This window comes from Dromaius novaehollandiae, chromosome 20 (assembly GCF_036370855.1).
Source record: "Dromaius novaehollandiae isolate bDroNov1 chromosome 20, bDroNov1.hap1, whole genome shotgun sequence".
Taxonomy (NCBI): Eukaryota; Metazoa; Chordata; class Aves; order Casuariiformes; family Dromaiidae; genus Dromaius; species Dromaius novaehollandiae.
In genome coordinates this window covers 248,442-266,791 of record NC_088117.1, presented here as the reverse complement: position 1 = coordinate 266,791, position 18,350 = coordinate 248,442, and the positions used below count along the sequence as shown (strand labels likewise).

The window sequence follows — 18,350 nt, the reverse complement described above, 5'->3', positions numbered from 1 at the left end:
TGCTGGGGGGCCGCGAGGGCCGTGGGGGGGGCGGGCGGGGCGGGCGGCTGCCCGCGCGTGAGGGCTCCGGTTCTCTGGGGCGCCAGGGTGGGCGGGCCGGTCTTCCAGGTGCGCGTGGCGGCCGCTGGTGTTGCGTCCGGCTCTCCGGAGCACCGGGGCGGGTGGGCCGGTTGTCCTGGCGCGAGAGGCGGCCGCCGGCATCTGGTCTGGATCTCTGGGCTGCGCGGAGGTTCCTGCGGGGAGAGGTGGCTGTTCAGGACAGGCGGGCTGTGGGTCCCAGGGCAGAGGAGAGCCTGGACCTGCCAGGGCTGCAGCAGCCCCGCGGCGTGGACGGGCTCCGAGGGCCGCAGCTCTGGGCCCCGTCGGCCGCCTGGCTGGGCCGGGCCGCAGCTGACGCGGGGGTGCCGGGGGAGCGGCGTGCAGCCCCCGTGGGGCCTGGCACCCTGCCCCTGAGTAGCAGCAGCGTGGTACTGAAAGCTACAAGTAGCAAACAGGGCACACTTGCACCCGCACAGCTTTGGTTTTGCTTCTCTGCACCAGCCACCCAAGCCCAGGGGCCTCTCAAGTCCTTCTTGGCCCATACCACATTGACCTGCCTTCTCTGCACATGCTGGGAAGGGGATCTACGTTTGAGAAACAGCAGACACTGAAGTACGTGCACAGTCTGCCAGAATCTAGGAGAGCTGCAGAGTCTCACTTCGCAGTGTGCCTGACAAAGACCAACACTCAACTTATAGTATTTGACTGACAGCGACTACTCAGGGGATCCTCGAGGAAACAAGATCACAACTTCTTCTGCCATGAATGCCCTTAACACGCTCTTTGCAATATGTATCCAAAGTACAAAATCACTGCCCGCACTGAAAACACACTCGTTGGGAGTGTCCAGGTTCAGATGTTACAGCGTCCTTTCCCAGAGCCATGCCTAGAGCTGGGAAGGAGTCATCACCATCACCTGAGTTGCTCCGACAGCTAGGCTGAGGAGCACATTTGGAATTAATGGCATTAGATAACAAGGTGATTTCTCTTCCCAAATTCCCTCAGAGTGGACTGTAGCTACTGCAGTTCTTACTTGCTATGGCAATCTCGCCCTTCTTTGTTTCTCTTCCTGACTTGGCTTTGCCTTCGTCTATGGCTGGGTCTTCTCTTTTAGCAACAGTGTCAGTATTAGGTAATACTGGCAACAGTAAGAATGGCTTTCAGAAAAGAATACTCATTGCTATGAACTAAGGGCTCAAATAGAAATTCTTACACCAGAAATCTCAACAGAGTACTGTCAGCAGCTAACTTTGCCCTCCAGAAGACTACATCTGTAAACTCTTCCTTACTAATAGCAGCTGTCTAATACAGAATTTTGGGGAAAAAAACAGTGAACTCACCGTTTCCTCCTCCTCATCAGCCAAATAACTAGGCAACACAACGCTGCTCCAGCCAAGAGGATACCCAAGACCGTTGCAGTGCGTACCGTGCAATGCTTTCGTATGTCTTTTGGCTCTGCGGCAGCTGCACTTCTCCCACTAGCCAAACCTGGAGGAAATTACACAAGGCCATATGTTACTGTGTTCTGCACTGCTGATAATCTCACAGTCTGTTTGACATTCCCAGGAAATTTTCTTTTTCCCTTTCTTAGCATCTCTGAAGGAGGGAAATCTCGGGGACGGCAACACTTGCTTGGTTTCAGTAGCAGCAAAGTCCCCAGGTCATTGCAAATCAGCACGCTTTGGAGTCTCTCTTTAGCCTCTCAGCCTTGTTTACCTTCTGGGATGGCCATAATCCAGGTTTCCCAATTGGAGGGGTTTGCTCTCCCTTTCTGGCAATCCTTCACATCCCACAATCCCTTTGGTGCTCCCTCGCCCTTCTGAGGCTCAAAAGGGCTGTTTCACGGAGGCATCCTCTTGACACTTTGAGACAAGTCAGCCCACTGAACAAAACTCATCAGGCCAGAAGGAGAGCACACAGGGGTGCTCATCTGGTTTACCAGTAACTCCTCTGAGCGACGTGGACAAAAGCCATCCCGGGTCCAGGGAGTGCCACCCTGACTCTTCCCTCCCAGGTCAGCACACTTGCCCCAAGGGAAAAGAGTCCGGCTCTCTTGGGCTCCTGCTTCCATAGCCAGTGACACTGCTATTCCGGGCTACACCACGTCCCGGCTCCAACCGAAATGGTGGGTGCTGGCTGCGCCGCTCAGCCCAGCAGCCAGGGTGGGCACCTCTGCGGCAGCCTGCGGCAAAGACGACACCTGAACCTGGCTCTCTCCCTTTGCCTTTTCTCCAGCACAGGCACCACCTCCCCTTCCTTCGCCCTCTGGTCTTCCAAACACCACTCGTATGCTCCCAGTCTTCAGGACTCCTCTCTCACTTAGGCATCCCTGCAAGACGGCTCAGTACCTCGGTGCTTTGGAAAAAAGGCGTATTTCCTGTCGTGCAGGGCTTCTCCGGGCTGTGACACACTTGGAAGCGCTGTCAAGAATCAGAGAGAGGTAAAGCCTCAGCACTGCTCAGGCACACAGCATGCAGAAGGAGGCATGAGGTTCCCTCCAAACCCCTGCCCGGCCTGTGAATCAGGGCATCATTTAGGACCTCCTTTCACAGCAGGGATCCCACTTGGTACTCCTTTTGTGCCTAGGGCCTCTGGGGACTCCCTGCAAGTTCTGAGATGCAGGTGGGGCAGGAGGTCTAGTCGATTAAGAGTCGTGTTTCCTAACTTGCGCTCAATGTGGTTAAAACTGCCTCCTTCCCCAAACGGCAAAGCTCCGAAATCCCGGGGAGCTGCATGGTGTGGGAAGTGAGGCTATCTCATAGGACCCACAAAGGTTTATATGCACATGTCTGGCACACTAATTGCAATCATCTCCACACACCAGAGGCAAAAAACATCTTCAGAAAGCCGCTCCTGGCTTGCTTTAGAACACTTCCAATGCCCTAAGACTTTAACATTTGGCCACTGACATGCTGTGCAGTAGCAGGCCCCAAGGGAAGAGCCTGCAGACACACAGGGCTTTTGATTTCCTACAGCGGATGACAATGGACAGCAAGTACCTGGCATGCCTGTTGCTTGAGTTGCCTCTCTCTCTTCATCAGAGGCTGGCAGGCTGTGACTGCCTCCTGCCGGAAAGGTCTCCTTCTCCAGGGTCTCCTGATGATTCTCTTTGGAAAGAAAGCCAGACAGCTTGATCAGAAGGCACTGATCCTCATCACTTCCGCATGGTATCTTCAGGAGGCAATCCTTTTCAAAAGGCTTCAGTAAAAAGCTCAGAAACAAAACCTGGCATTTCGGGGTGGGCACCTGCTCACTAGCCCAATGTGTCCTTTGTAGAGAAAAATCAAAGCGCACAAAATCTTCCAGATAACCAATACAGGCAGCAACACCTGCTGTACGGGTGGGGAGACGAGACAATTGCATGGGAACCTCTCATTCTCATGCCACTTGGTGCCTTTTTGAGAATTGGCAAGATGACATTGAATCCTTTCCTTCAAAGAGGGCAGGAAAAACCTGTAGCCGGTTCAGCTGGGGAAAAAGGCCTCCTGAGGACCAAGGCTCATCATGCCAACTCCACCACACAGTACGCGTAACAGTCACATACGGTACACTGAGCCCCAAGCTCTTGCCACTGTGTTCAGGGCGCATTCACAAACGTGCTGCAGCCTCAGCATCTTTGTCACCAGCAAGGCCTGGACAAAAGGAGACAATCCCATACATCCCTGGCTTCTGCAGGACTGATAATCTCACTGCGTGTTTGGGATTCCCAGGCAATTTTACATGCCGTGGTGTTATTATGGCTGATTCTGGTCTCTTGGCACCGGCGGACAAGAAAGCTCACTGACACTTCTCAGGGGCAAGAGCCCACCGGCCAGTGAAAGCCTGAACCAGCGCTGCCCCTACCTGTGCCCCTGGGCTTCAGGGAGGGCATGTGTGCTGGGCGCCTTGGATTCCCCAGGAGGGCAATAAAAGAGGAAAAAAGAGAAAATACTAATAGAAGAATCAAAAGGAAAGGAAGACAGACTACTTACCCCTGAGATCTCCCTGAGGCTCGAGCAGAGGCTCCAGCCCCTGAGAAGCTGCAGAAGCTTCAGTGACTTGAGGGACATCTGTAATTACACACGGAGGAGAAAAGGGTAGAATACCTGGGGCAATACACGTGTTTGTAAAGGAACTCCAGTGCACTGAAAGGGATGTTGCCATGCCCTGGGTAGGTCTAGATTCGCACAGCGGCCGAGGGGCCTGCCTGACCTTTGGCTAGGCACACGGCGCCTCTCACAGTAAACCAAGAGTCACGCCTCACCTCTGGGATTCCCCAGAGACTAATTGCAAGCATCTCCACACACCAGAGACAAAAGTCATCTTCAGAAAGCCGCTCCCGCCTTGCTTTAGGACACTTCCCACACTCTAGCACCTTAACGTTAACAAACGCGGCGAAGAACACGCTTGTAGAAGAGACCCTCAACAAGCTCTGCGGCTTGCCAATGCCTGCAAGGTGTGACGTGGTGCGTCACTGCGGCGAGGCTCTGATCCATCCCTTTCTCCTGCGTAAGCCACAGCTTATCCATAGCTGTTTCTAAAACCTCACGTTTACAATGATCTCCCTTAACACAGAGCGAAATCTACCCACCAGCTGCTCTCTCCAAGTCCTTCAAGATGTCCTGAAGGAGTTTAGAATATTTCTCAGACGACTTTCTGCTCTGGGCCTTGTACTTTCTGCGCTGAGGACCTAAACAAAGTATTAAGTTAAATTGCACATGAACAACATCCGCACAAGTAAATGCTGCTTCTTTCAAATAACCCAAAAGAGTAGGCAAAGAGTCACGACTCACCTGTACGACTCCCCACAGACACTGCCTGGCCATCCAGACGAGAGGCTGCATAGCCATCTCCTGCGGCCACATCTGCAACCAAAGAGACGAGCAGAGCTCTCGTTACCTATTTCCATATGCTGCTTCAGATTTGAAAGGTAGCGAATGAGCATGGAATGTCTCATTACAGCAAGGCACTCGTCTTGCCCTTCCGCTCCTGAGTCTTTGGCAAACACTTATCGGGTGCCTGCACAGGCACCACGTGGCTACAAATCCAAGCATGCTGGGAAAGGATGCCCTGGAGTTCACCTGAGCTCTAAGCTCAACCCCAACAAGCCTGCTGGCTTTGCTGTAGGCACTGGAAAAGCACAAGGCTGGAGCAGCCAGGCAAAGCACCCACCGCAGATCTCTGAAGCCCTCCCAAAGCCCGCTCTGCTCTTTTGCAGGCATGAGCCTCGGCCAAGGACTGAAGCTACACGGCCCACGAACACAACTCTGAAACCACAGGCTCCTCCCAGGAAGGGAATACATCTCCACCACTTACTCCTGGCATGCTCCTGAGGCTCAGAAACAGGATCCAGCTGAGAAGCTGGAAGGCCCCTGCCTGCAGGAAGGCCTGTAAGCAAACACAGACAAGACAAGTTTTCATTATGTGCTGCAACATACTTCCACAGAAGTGCTTGAACCACCTGCAGAGGAAGTAGGAAGTACAAGTTCACAGGAACAAAATAGTACATAGGAAGTTCTTATTCTTCCAGGGACATAAAAATTGATTACATACCCCTGGGAAGACCTGCAGGCTCAAGAACGGGATGCAGCTGAGAAACTGGAGAACCCTCAACTACAGCCACATCTGTAACCAAACACAGATGGGAGCAGTTCTCATCATGTATTTCCATAGACAACTTCGGATTTGAAGGGTGGTGAATGACGGGGAACATATAATTACACCATACTTCTGCTCATGTGCACCTTGCAAACGCTTAGCGGGTGTCTGCAGTGGCATCGTATGGCCATAAATCTAAGCAGGCACAGAGCTGCTGCGGGAGAGCACACCCCGGAGTTCACACAAGCTGTAAACTCAACCCCAGCAAGCCCGCTGGCTTTGCAGCAGGCTTTGGAAGCAGCACAAAGACCCTGCAAGGCAAAGCACCCCGGGACACATCTCTCAAGGCCTCCCGAGTCCCACTCTGCTCTTCTGTGCCTCTGAGCATCAGCCAACGACTTATTCAGTTACACTCACCACCAGGAAAAGCTGGAAACGTAAAAGCTTCTTCTACAAAGCAAATACTACAAAGCAAATAAAGAAATGCTCACAACTTACCCCTGGGACTCCCCTGCGGCTGTAAAGCCCTTGGACCCCAGAGGAAGTATGAAGCACAATTTCATGGGAGCAAAATAGCACAAGGAAAGTTCTTGTTCTTTCAGGGAAGTAAAAACTGACTACGTACCCCTGGGAAGACCTGGAGGCTCGGCAACGGGATGCAGCTGAGAAGCTGGATAATCCTCAACTTCAGCCACATCTGTAAGCAACCACCGATGGGAGCAGTTCTCATCATGTATTGCCACAGACAGCCCCCAAGCACCCCCAAGACAAACAAACACGCGGCCCCTCGGCCCCTTCTTCCGCGGAGCTCTCTAAGCTCCACCAAGGAAGCCAGCGCTCTGCAAAGGGGCAACCCTCAGCGCCGGAGGACACGAAGCAGCATTCGCACTGCGGGGGCACGAGAGCTCCCCGGCCAGCGCCAGGCCAAAGCGGCGCCAGGAAAGGCACGCTTCTGCTCTTGCCAGGGAAGCTCAGGTCCCCCGAGGACTCACCTCCAGCCTGTCCGCGAGGCTCGGCGCCGGCGTCCGGCCACGCAGCTGGATCGCCATCGCCGCCGGGCACCGCTGCAACCGCCCGCGGGGACAACAGCTCCCGTCAGCCAGCGCCAGGCGCCGCTCCAGGCACAGCTCTCGCCCCCGGCCCCCGCCGCCCCCCAGCGCACCCCCCTCCCCGCGGCCCCACGAGCCTCGCCCAGCCGCTCCCGGCCCCCGACGCCGCCTCCCGCCGCCCCGGCCGCTCGCCAGCCGGCCCCGCCGCCCCCAGCCTGCCGCGCCGCCTCCGCCTCCGCCTCCGCCTCCGGCGCCGCCCGCCCGCCCGCCCTACCTGGGCCCGGCGCTGCCCGCGGAGCAGCCCGGCTGTCCCGGGCACGCAGCGCCGCCAGGAGCCCGAGCAGCAGCAGCAGGCGCCGCCCGGCGCCGGACGCCCCCCGCGCTCGCACCATGCTGCCCGGCGCCAGCAGCCGCCCCCCGCCGGCGCCCTCGAGCAACGCGCGCGCGGAGCGGCGTCTGCGGGGCGCGGCGCGGCACAGCCCCGCGCAAAACCCCGCCCTGCAGCACCCCGCCCTGCACCGCCCCGCAGCACGACGCAGCGCAGAGCCCCGCACTGCACCGCAGCGCAGCGCAGCGCAGCGCAACACCGCGCAGCACGACGCAGCGCAGCGCAGCGCGGGGCCCCTCTGTGAGCTCAGGGCGCGGCGCGGCGCAGCGCGGGGCCCCTCTGTGAGCTCAGGGGCGCCCTCCGCGCGGGAGGCGCAGGGGGCCGCGCACCCCCGCCGCGGCCCGCGCTCCCTCCGCGCGCCGGCGCCGGCGCCGCCCTGTGCGGGCAGCCCGGGCATGCTGGCGGCCGGGGGTGCTGCTGCCGCCCTCGAGGAGCCCCTCGGGGGCAGCCCGGCTCTCTGCCCACACGCTCGCGCCCCTGCGCTCGCCTCGCTGCTCGGCAGCTCCGCGCCAGCGCCTGCTCCGGCCTCGCTCGCTGCTCTCCTTCGCGCCCCGCTGCCGCCGCTCTGCCCCAGCGCCGGCGCCAGCTCTGCGCTTCTGGAGCTGGCCCGGGGGCAGCTGCTGACAGGCGGGGGGGCTCCAGGGCCAAGCCTGTGCCCCAGCTCTCCTCCCCCGCCCCGCTGGGACTCTGCCTGCTAAAGCCCTAAAGAAACACTACATCAAAATGCTGTATTTCTCCGTACGTGTTGCCAGTTTGGCAAAAGAATTGGAGGTGCATCTATCCCTAACTGAACTGTCCTCCATAAAACACAAAAAATCACTCCCACAGGTCAAAAAGCCCCACGCCCGGGTGAAGACCCCTCCCCGAGCATGTGTAGTAGTAAATTGGTGTGTAAGCAGTAGTATAATTGTCTGTAAATTACTCTCCAATCAGTGTAAAAGGGAAAGTTGCAAACCTTGCAATGTGTTTGTAAAAATGCTACTTGAAAAGGCGGGGGAGTGTGCTTGATTTGTGGGAAACTGTTACAAGACAACCCTGGGAAGCTCAGAAAGAATGTTCAAACTAGGTAGTTTAGGATAACTTCTATTTTCTGAAAAGAAGCATTCTTTAATCAAGGGCATCCTAGAACTGCTAAAGCCCTAAAAGAAACATTAAATCAAAATGTTTTATTTCTAGGTACGTATTGCCAATTTGGCAAAAGAACTGGAGGTGCACGTATCCCTAACTGAAGACCTTGGGACCTGGACTGTCAATTATTGAACTCAAGCTGTCTAGAGGTAGCCGCTTCGCACAACTTGTATAAAACTTGCTTAGCATGACTAGCTGAATTTGCTGGAGCCTTAGGCCGCACTCCTAGTCCAGTGAGAAAGGGCCCCGGAGCTGGTGGAGGCTGGAAAAATGAGGGAGTTACAAGCAGGTTGCATTCCTGCGCTTCACACTCCGAAAGGGAGGATGTCAAGGCTTTGAAATAAGGCCTGCTTGGGCGCCAGGAGCCTGGGAGACAAAGCCTCCTCTCACTGCGGGAGCAGTGTTCATTAGGAGGTCTGGACTATCTCCTCCTCGTCAGGACCTTGGGAGATAACACCTGCTGTCCCTGCTGGGGCAGTGTCAATTGCTGGAATGACCATCTCCTCCTCAGGAGCTTGAGAGACAGGGGCGGGACCCGGGCAATGAAGAAATCCCTGACCAACCAGTGCAAAAGGGAAAGTTGCAAACCTGGCAATGTGTTTGTCTTGATGCTACTTGAAAAGCTGGAGGCGGGTGCTTGATTTGTGGGAAACCACCGAGCACCCAGGCTTGCGCAGCTCTGAGCTAAATAAGCCAATGTCTCTGCTGAGTGTGTAATTATTGGCTTATTGCACACCGGGCAACGAATCCGCTTTTTGGACAACAGTTTTCTGGTGACCCAGATGGGACCCTCCCTGTAAAGCCTTGCCTGGATCATCTTGCCAGTTCCCGGCGGGGAGACTCTGCTCTTTGGACTCCAGCGCGCACCGACCGTTTTGTTCGGGGACTCCGCGCGCACCCTGCCCAGTCGGAGCGGGTAAGCGGCTCAAAGGTGCAACGCAGTAATTATTAAGAGACATTGCATCGAGGGTATGATATAGGGGCAATTGGTTGTGGTAACCCAATGTAAGCTTTGTACACATTTGGACAGTGCCGACTGGAGTGTACGAAAGCATAATTGGTAAGAATGTTCTTTTAAGGGTAATAATATGGGAACAGGACAATCTGCAGGGGTATCCCCCTGTTCTCCTTTAGGACGCATCCTGAAACATTGGGATAAGTTTGATGGGGATCCTGTAACAAGGAGAAAATGAAAGGAATACTGTACTCAGTGGTGGCCAATGTATAAAGTGGAGGATGAGGGAAAATGGCCAGAAATGGGAACACTAAACTAGAATACAATTTTGCCACTTATGTTGTTTTGCAGAAGACAGAACAAATGGGATGAGGTCCCATAGGTGGATTTGTTTTTCTCTCTGAGAAATGATCATGAAAGAAGAAAAAAAATGTAAGCTATTGGTCTCTGACTCCAATGTGTTAATGATGATGGAAGACAAAGAGAAAATGCCTCGGTGTTGCTCTGCTTGTAATATTGGGAAAAGATGTTTAAAAGTGGGTGATGAGGAAGAGGATGTACAATTATTGGTCTCTCCGGAAAGAGATCAAGATAGTGTCGATGGCAGAGGTAAGGGAAGTGAGGCATGTAGCCCAATTGCAGGCAGAACTCGGGCTACTCGGGCTCAACAAAATGCTGTGATTGAGGCCGCGCTGCGTCAAGCAGTGGGACCAGACGGACTGCCTGTAGATGCGAAGGTGCCGTTTTCAACTCCAGATTGAATGAATCGGAAGGAGTCTGCCGGGTCGTACCGAGAAAATCCAGAAAAGATGTATCAATCCTTTAAAATGATAATTGCGAATCATAACCCAGCCTGGCAGGATTTACAGGTGCTTTTAAATACTTTGCTTGCACCTGAGGAGAAGAGACTGGTATTGGACACAGCTCGAGAGGAAAATGAAAGAGAAAGTGCTAGAGATGGAGCGAACCGTTTTCCGCCGGCCCAAGAAGCAGATTGGGATCAAAATACAGGGGCAGGCAGGTTAATGACTAAACAGTAGCAACAGTTAATATTATATGGGGTAAAGCATGGAGTACCTAGGCCCAAGAATATTGCAGAACTATATCAAGTCGCACAGGGTGAGAATGAGGATCCCTCTGCATTTTACGAGCGGTTATGTGAAACCGCCCGAAAATGGACAGACTTGGATCCCGAGGACGAAGCGAACCAGACGACTTTTACTACATTATTTGTAGGACAATTGGCACCAGCTAGAAGGAGAAAGCTTCAGAAAGTAGATGGTATGTTGGGGATGTCAATGTCGCAATTAATAGAAATTGCATCTAAGGTGTACAATAACAGGGAAGAAGCAGAGAGAAAGGAAAAGCAGAAGGAGAAACTGAAAGATAAGAGGCAAAACGCTGCAATCTTGGCAGCTGCATTTGCCCAGGCACAAACTTCCTCTCGGGGAAGAGGCTTTCCAAAAGGACGAGGATGTGGCAGAGGGCATAGAGTAGGAGGGAATTTGGGAAATAGAATTTCACTGAGGAGAGACCGACGTGCGATCTGTAGGGAGAAGGGGCACTGGGGAAGTGAGTGCCCGAAGAAACAATCAGATCACTGGAAACCTCCGTCTGTATCTGTTCCAGAGGCAGATTTGCTCCTGATCAGTACAGAAGATTCAGACTGATGGGGACTGGGGGTTGAGAAATTGGATTCCCCAGCCGGACCCCTGCTTTCAGTAAAGCTGGGGAACAAAACAGTTAAATTTTTAGTAGACACTGGAGCAATGTATTCGGTATTAGACAGCTGTAAGGGACCAATGAGTAAATTCTCTATGCCAGCAATTGGGGCCACGGGAAAGCGAGAGGTCAAACCTTTCTTTCAACCAATTAAATGTAAAATAGGAAATAGAGTGTTAACACATGAATTCTCATATGTGCCAGAATGCCCATTACCCCTAATGGGGAGGGATTTACTGAATAAACTGGGGGCACAGATAACCTTTGATAAAAACAAAGTTCAGGTGCACATTCCACAAAATGGCGCCTGGAAAGCACAAGCCTCTATGTTGCAGAAAGCACTGGATTCTGAACAGGTGGAGAGTGGACCAAGCGCAATTCCCTCCGAAGTAATGGACACAGTAGTCCCTTTTGTGTGGGCAACGGAGAAACCTGGGAGAGCCAGATATGTAGAACCGGTACAGGTGGACTTAAAACAAGGAGCTAAATCGGTAAGGCGAAAACAGCATCCCATGAAGTTAGAGGCCCGTGTTGGACCGGAGCCTATCATTACTAATTTCTTAAAGTAGGGACTGTTGCGAGACTGTCAATCCGAGTACAATAATCCAATCCTGCCTGTTAAAAAACCACATTCACAAGAATATCGTCTAGTACAGGATTTGCGAGCTATTAACCAGATAGCGACTGATGTGCACCCAGTGGTACTCAGTCCACACACTTGGTTAACGACAACAAATGATTCAAATGTCTATTTTACAGTATTGGATTTAAAAGATGCTTTCTTCTGTATCCCTGTGGAGGAACAAAGTCAACAATTATTCGCCTTTGACTGGGAAAGTCCTACAACGAGACGCAAAAAGCAGTTGTGCTGGACAGTACTCCCGCAAAGATTCAAGAACAGCCCTACAATTTTTGGTAAGGTACTCACAAGAGAATTAGAATTATGGCAAGGTAAGACAGATACCACTACCTTATTACAGTATGTGGACGATATCTTATTGGGGGCAGACACGACTGAAGAATGTAGAGAAACAACCATCAGTTTATTAAATTTGGGGGCAACAGCGGGATATAGGGTGTCTCAGAAAAAAGTACAGATCACGAAGGAAAGCGTAATCTATCTAGGCTTTGAAATATCCCAGGGGGAAAGAAAATTAGGAATCAAAAGGAAAGAAGCGATTTGTCAGATCGCCCCCCGAAAATGAAGACGAGACCTTAGGGGATTTTTAGGAATGGCCGGGGGGTGTCGCCTGTGGATACCTAATTTTGGATTAATGGCAAAGCCTCTCTATGAAGCTGTTAAGGGGCCGGGAGACTTGCTGGAGTGGACTCCAGAGTGCCGAAAAGGATTTGATGAAATCAAGATTGCTGTCATGAGTGCTCCCACATTAGGACTTCCAAACCTAACAAAGCCATTTGACCTTTACGTACATGAGAGAGGGCACCAGGCGTTGGGAGTGCTCGTACAGACTTTAGGAAACTGGAAAAGACCTGTGGCTTACTTTCCAAAACACTTGGATAAAGTGAGTGCAGGGTGGCCAGGATGCCGGAGAGCAGTTGCAGCTGCTGTGTTGTTGATACAAGAAGCAGGAAAATTGACATTGGGACAAAAGGTGACTGTTTATGTGCCACATGCTGTTGCAGCAGTTTTAGGACAGAAGGGGCATCACTGGTTATCCGCGAGTAGGATGGTGCAATACCAAGCAGTAATACTTGAGCCAGAAGATGGAACCATGAAAGTGTCTAATACCCTTAATCTGGCATCTTTATTACCACTTGATGAGGAGGGGAGGTTGGCTCATGACTGCCTGCAAACTCTTGCGCGAGCGTATTCCAGCCGTCCGGATTTGAGAGATATTCCATTGCAGAATCCAGATTGGGAATTATTTACTGATGGGAGCAGTTTTATAATAAAGGGAGAAAGAAGGGCTGGAGATGCTGTTGTCACTTTGGAAGAAGAAATCGAAGCAAGATCGCTGCCAGCAAATACATCTGCCCAGAAAGCAGAACTGATTGCTTTAAGCCAGGCTCTGGAAGTATCGGAAGGAAAACGGACCAATGTGTTTACAGAGTCAGAATACGCCTTTGGGGTTATACATGCCCATGGCGCAATTTGGAAGGAAAGAGGACTGCTGTCTTCTCAAGGGAATCCTATAAAATAGAGTAAGGAGATTATGGAGCTACTGGAAGCAGCTAATAACCCCAAAGAAATAGCAGTAATGCATTGCAAAGCGCACCAGTCCAGACAGACTGACATAGTTAAAGGGAACAAAAGGGCCGATGAGGCTGCAAAAAGGGCAGCACTATTCGTGTCGGTGGCAGCCTTAGTTCCAGAGAGAACGCTAAGAATGGAAATTCCGGTAGACACTGAAAAAGAAAATAAATTAGCAGAAATACTGAAATGCATCAAGACTTCCGAAGGATGGTGGGTAGCATCTCCTGGACAATGTGTGGTAACTTTGCTGATAATGAAGAAGCTGATGGAGCAAATACATGATAGTAGCCACATGGGAGCCGAGGCATCGGTTGAAACAGGTAAAAGAGTTGCTGTGGGAGTTAGTATGTTAATAATTGCAAAGGGTATTACACAAAAATGTGAAATCTGTCTTAGAAATAATCCCAAGATTCAGAAGAAGCCCCCCCCCTCCCCAGGGGAAGTAAAAAGGGGCGTCATGCCTGAGGATTACTGGCAAATTGATTTTTCTGAATTACCAAGCTGTAATGGATATAAATACTTGTTGGTAATTGTTGACAGCTTTTCAGGATGGCCTGAGGCTTTCCTGTGTCGCACCAATAAAGCAAGGGAGGTAGTGAAAATGTTATTAAAAGAAATCAAAGCAAGATTTGGGGTACCAGAAGGATTTTCTTTGGATAGGGCACCTCATTTTATAGCAGAAATAGTACAGCAAATCTCAAAAATAGCACAAATTAAATGGGATTTACATACCCCCTGGAGGCCACAGTGCAGTGGAAAAGTGGAAAGAATGACTCAAACAATGAAGAGAGAGAGAGGAAAATTGTGTCAGGAGACTCAGATGAAATGGACTGATGTTTTACCTCTGGCATTATTAAGAATCAGAATAACCCCCAGGGTTAGGGAGAAAGTTGGTCCATTTGAGATTCTGTATGGTAAACCTTACACTGTCAATTTAACTGGAAATGACATTCAGATGCACGTTAAGGGCGATCAAATTTTAAGGGATTCTCTCTTGTCTATGGCAAAGGTTCTTACTTCTCTCCGTAGGTACATCCAGTTAAGATCTCCCGTACTTTTAGATTCACCTGTACATTCATTCCAGCCGGGAGATCAAGTACATCTTTGGACCTGGAAGGATGAGCCGTTGACAGAAAAATGGAGAGGACCATATCTTGTACTACTAACAACAAATACTGCTGTGAAACTGCAGGGAATTGGTTCCTGGATCCACTACACCCGAGTGAAAGCAGTGCCTCGAGAGATGTGGAAAGCTGAACAAGTTCAGCCTTTAATGTTACGAGTTGTATTAGAAGCGAATCGGTTTCAAATTTAGATTGTCTTCAGGGAAGAATTGCTTTAATCTGTTTGTTAGGAATAGGGTTAATATCGTTGTTATGGTATCTGTGTAAAAATGATGTTCTCCTTAACAACCAGGGGAGAAATGTGGTGGTTAGTTTTTCTAGGTTCCCTGAGCCAAGCAATTAAAGGGAATCAGGAAGGATTTTGGAGTCACAATCTCCATTTGGAAGCAATTACGAAATCTATGAAGCTAGTTAACCGGAGGGATTGCTGGGTGCGTACCCACTTCCCTGGCCATTCCAACAAGGGCTTCCCGCTAATTGGAGTGCCTCTTAATTTTTCCTTTATGGAATTTATACAACAGATAAGAAATGACAGTGATCAAAGGAAATATGATGAAACAACCGAACAGGAATGGGAATTCCAGAGTGTGACAGGAGATTATTATCAATGTATCCGAAGATGTAATAATAGTAATAAATGGTGGGAGAAAACTGTACTTTATGGAAAACAACCGATCAACTGTACTGGAGCCATTAAGGTAGGAGGTTATAAAAATTGCTATGTTATTGGCATCTCAGGGAGGAGTATGTACAGTAATAAACACTGGTTGCTGTGTATATGTGGATCAAAGCAGGAGAATTTCTGCCGATCTAAATGAAATCTGGAAGCAGACTGAAATCTTACGTGGGGTTCAGAAAGATGATACTTCTTTCGGATTTGAAGAAACATGGAAATGGTTGACTTCCTGGTTCCCTGATGTAAGCTCACGGGTTAAAAACTGTTTAACAATTTTGGGAATGGTGTTAGTAGTTTTTGTATGCATTTATGTAGTGATTCAATGCATTTACAAAAGTAATATGGGAAAGATTTTAAAAGAGTGAGACTAATATGATCATCTAAGTCTCAAAAGGGGGAATTGTTACAAGACAACCCTGGGAAGCTCAGAAAGAATGTTTGAAGTAGGTAGATTAGGATAACTTCTATCTCTCTTTTCTAAAAAACTGAAGCTGTCTAGAGGTAGCCACTTAGATAAAATTTGCTTAGCATGAGTAGCTAAATTTGCTGAAGCCTTAGGCCGCACACTTGCTTAGCATGAGTAGCTAAATGTGCTGAAGCCTTAGGCCGTACTCCTAGTTCAGTAAGAAAGGGCCCCACAGCTGGCGCAGGCTGGAAAGATAAGGGAGTTACAAGCAGTCTGCATTCCTGTGCCCTACTCTCCGAAAGGGAGGATGTCAAGGCTTTGAAATAAGGCCTGCTTGGGCGCCAGGACCTTGGGAAGCAAAGCCTCCTCTCACTGTTGAAACAATGTTAATTAAGGGGTCTGGATTATATCCTCTTCGTCAGGACCTTGGGAGATAACACCTACTGACCCTGCTGGGGCAGTGTCAATTGCTGAAATTACTATCTCCCCTCATCAGGACCTTGAGAGGCAGGGGTGGGAGCCAGGGAATGAAGAAATCACTAACCAATCAGTGCAAAAGGGAAAGCTGCAAACCTGCCAATGTGTTTGTCTTGATGCTACTTGAAAAGTTGGAGGGGGGTGCTTGATTTGTGGGAAACCACCGAGCACCCAGGCTTGCGCAACTCTGAGCTAAATAAGCCAATGTCTCTGCTGAGTGTGTAATTATTGGCTTATTGCACACCAGGCAACGAATCCGCTTTTCGGACAACAAAAGTGGACCTATATTTGTTGATTAGCAAAGAGAGAATGACCTTACAAAGCTGGAGCTTTGGAAGCAAAGGGCACTGTGTCAACACAGGCTGCTTGCCCTGAGCAGCATTAAGAACAGCAAGAGAGCATAAAGTAATACTTAAACTCCAGTTAACTGAATGTGTAGTTTGCTTCCAGCAGCATCTTGAACTGTCTTTGTTGTCCCGTTCCTTAACCATCTGTGCTGTGCTATTTTTGTTCCAATCACATAGTATCAGTCTTCAAGGATTATGGAGGGTCCTGTATGGTTCCTGTAAGGTGAGAAATAAGCATTTAAAAAATGAAATCAGTTTCAGAGGTCATGGATAAACTGTAAACCAAATGTGATTGTTAAAGCCCCCATTCTTATAACAGTTTGTTAAAAAAAAAACCCAAACACCACCAGCTTCAGGCTACTGTTCACTGGAAAACTACTATTACAGTAAGCACTGACACTATTGATTTGAGTTAGAATGAAATAGAAAAGAAATAGGGCATGTTGCACCTTGCCTAGAATAAGGGCCCAGGAGGGCCCTCATCTTCTGAGGGACAGAAGATTTTACAAAATTAATCAAAATGAAAAATATTCATTTTGCTTAATACATTATTTGAAGTTTCCCAGGTACTTTGTGATGAAAATCTCAACGACCTTTGCACTTCTTTTGTTATTTACTCTTTTTAAAGAGGTATTACAGGAAAGAATTGTCATACTTCTGTAGTGTGTTCATCCTAGAAGTGGCAAACCTGACCTTAAAGCTAACTTTAGTGGGACGGGGTTCAAACTCACCTCTCCCACCTCTCACTCTAATGCAGTTGTCATCAGACTATAAAGTTAGTTCTACTGATTGGACTTGCTATCATCCTGGCTGCTAGAAAAAGCATGACTCTATAGGCTGATGGTTAGGGTTATTAGCAGTGAGACAGACAGTCGACAGGCAGACGGAGTCCTATTTTTTTCTCTTGGGTTTGTTTGTGTACTCTACATATAGCAGTCATCACTCCCTCTACTGGCCTGAATTAAAAAGAAGAGACTGGCTGCGTTTTATAAAGATCCTGATCTTCTCTGAGTATATAGGGAGTATTTTGAAAATACAATAAATATGACATGGGTTTATCATGGTAGATTGTGCCCAACTAATATCTTTTTTGATAGGGTGAATGATTCCATTGAAAAGAAAGATCAACTATCTCTAATCGCACTGGAATTCAGTAAAAGAGTTGGTGCACTGCAATGGAAAAAAATCTTCTGGTTAAAGTGGAGCTTTCTAAAAAACTGTAAGCGACGGGTATGGGGAGGGCACGAGGAGCTAAAAAAATGAAAGCAACAAATATCCATGCTGAAAAAAGTGCTGTATAGTTGAATACAGGTGACTAGTGGACTCCCTTGAGGATCAAGTGTCAGACTGATTTTAGTTAACATTTTCATTTCTGGTCTTGACACAAAAAGAGTACGTGACTGTTTGTTGATGACAAAAAGCTGAGAGGCACTACTAAGTCAGGTGACACCGGCCAACATAGTGGAAGGAAATGGAATGATTGGTACAAAACACAGTGCTAACAAGTGACAATTTGGTTATGTGGGGGCAAAGAAGAACTCTTACAGCTGGAGATATCAGAGATCACCTCCAAGGAAAAGGTGTTAGCTAACCATTGGATGCTTAGGAGCCACAAGACAGCTTCAGGAATAAAACATAAGCAGGAACCATCCTACGGTGTAGCAGATGAAAAAATAGGGAAATGTAAACATAGAAGGCACTTCACCCAGAACTGTGTGTGGTATTTTGGCCAGGCAAGAGGAATTCAAAGTGGAAGAGATGTTAGCAGAAGGAAAAAGGATATACAAACCATTTATAATTCAGGCTGGGCTGTGACATTACTACTTTTTAAACAGGAATAATGGGGCAAAGGACCTAGTTTTATGATGCAGCATGAACAGCATAGTTAAAAGAAAAAATGATAGGATGCAATTCCAAAAGGTCTCTTCCAGTCCTGTATTTTTTCTGCAAATAGTATCTTATCCATAATTTACTCCTAATAAACGATAACCTCCCATCACAACTTACAATAGAAACTACTCCACATTTCTCACAGGGATATATGAGAGCTGTGTGACCTAAGATTCACACCTGACGGCCTGCTCAGCAGAATTTACCAGCTATTTAGAGAGTACATTTCCACTTAAAAACATCTGAAGTACACTTACTGTACGGGATGTTTCATACCCTGGTATTACATGTCCAGTCTATTGTTTTCAGATTACAATGCACTGGTTTCTATTCCTTATTGATTCAACATTCTGAATT

At 49.3% G+C, this 18,350-nt stretch overlaps 1 long non-coding RNA gene across 1 annotated transcript; it reads right to left on the bottom strand.

Annotated features, from left to right (window-relative positions):
* Positions 1-1,464: 1,464 nt before the first annotated feature.
* On the bottom strand, positions 1,465-3,141 carry LOC135330400 (uncharacterized). Its single transcript, XR_010392444.1, has 3 exons — positions 3,039-3,141; positions 2,388-2,459; positions 1,465-1,527 (listed from the first exon to the last, which is right to left on the bottom strand). It is a non-coding gene; the product is annotated as an uncharacterized LOC135330400 (long non-coding RNA).
* Between the last annotated feature and the right edge of the window lie 15,209 nt (positions 3,142-18,350).